The sequence below is a fragment of the Arachis hypogaea genome, chromosome 9 (assembly GCF_003086295.3).
Source record: "Arachis hypogaea cultivar Tifrunner chromosome 9, arahy.Tifrunner.gnm2.J5K5, whole genome shotgun sequence".
NCBI lineage: Eukaryota > Viridiplantae > Streptophyta > Magnoliopsida > Fabales > Fabaceae > Arachis > Arachis hypogaea.
The window spans coordinates 81,894,183-81,895,673 of NC_092044.1; the positions used below are offsets into that span (position 1 = coordinate 81,894,183).

Here is a 1,491-nt window from a genome sequence, read left to right on the forward strand (position 1 = left end):
CTTCTTGAGCTGGTGATAAAGTAATGACTGCTGCAACTTGGTTTTCTTCCACCTTCTTGGTAAGATCTGCTAGCTGCTTGGTGATCATCTTATTTTGAGCCAGCAATCCATCCATGTGGTTCAGCTCCATTACTCCTCGAGTGTTACTCCTTTCAGAAGCATAGAAGTAGTCATTCTCAGCGACAGTCTCAATGACATCTATGGCTTCTTCAATGGTTTTCTTCATGTTTAGAGAGCCCTCTGATGAATGGTCTACGGCCGTCTTTGACTCATAAGAAAGACCTTCATAGAAAATGTGCAGTTGAACCCATTCATTGAACATGTCAGGTGGGCACCTTCTTGTTAAGTCCTTAAACCTCTCCAATGCCTCATAAAGAGTTTCACCATCTTGTTGCCTGAAAGTTTGTACCTCAGCTCTCAGCCTATTAATTCTTTGAGGAGGGTAGAATCTTGCCAAAAATTTGTTCACCACATCTTCCCAATTTGTTAAGCTCTCCTTCAGAAAGGATTCCAACCATTTAGATGCTTTGTCCTTGAGTGAGAAAGGGAACAAAAGCAGTCTATAGACATCTGGATGAACAGCATTAGACTTCACAGTGTCACATATTCTTAGGAAGGTGGTTAGATGTTGATTGGGGTCTTCTTGGGCACTTCCTCTAAATGAGCAGTTATTCTGAACAAGGGTGATAAGTTGGGGTTTTAATTCAAAGTTGTTGGAATGTATGGTGGGCTTTTGGATGCTACTTCCATAATTTTCTGGATTTGGATTGATGTAAGAGCCTAGAACTCTCCTGTCTTGCCCAGCATGTTTCATAGGGCCTTCTCTGGCATGGTTGTGAGCTTCTTCTGCATGGTTGTTTTCCAAGTTCTCTTCTATGTTTGTTTCAAAGTACTCTTCTTCTTTCTCAGCACCAACAACTCTTTTCCCTCTTGCTTCCCTCCTTAATCTACGGAGGATCCTCTCAGGTTCGGAATCAAAGGAAGTTGAAGCTTCGCTTCTTCTCCCTGTCATACAACTAACAGAGCACACAGCAAGAAATAAAATGAAGTGATTATTCTTGTTAGAGTGATTGTTAGTATGAGTGGTGCAAATTATCAAACAGTTAGTGAGTTAGTGAGCAGAATTGTAAGTAAATTCAAAGAAAAAGAAAACAACGAGGGGATAGGGGATGAGGGAGAAAATTAATTGAAACTAAGAACAAATGACCAGGCAAATTAAATAATAAAAAGAAAATACTCAATATAGTGAACTTCCAACTTAATCATTCCCCGGCAACGGCGCCATAAACTTGATGCACGAAAACTTGTCTCTCAAAAAATTTTCCTTCGGCAAGTATACCGAATTGTCGTCAAGTAAAAACTCACAATAAAGTGAGGTCGAATTCCACAGGGATTGATTGGTCAAGCAACTTTAATTGGAAGAATGTGCTAGTTGAGCTAAACAAAAATTGAGTTAAGAATTGCAGAAAATTAAATGGCGGGAAAGTAAAG

At 39.8% G+C, this 1,491-nt stretch overlaps 1 non-coding gene across 1 annotated transcript; it reads left to right on the forward strand.

Moving 5' to 3' along the window:
- Positions 1 to 320: 320 nt before the first annotated feature.
- On the forward strand, positions 321 to 424 carry LOC112713876 (small nucleolar RNA R71). Its single transcript, XR_003158836.1, has one exon. It is a non-coding gene; the product is annotated as a small nucleolar RNA R71 (small nucleolar RNA).
- Positions 425 to 1,491: the final 1,067 nt, after the last annotated feature.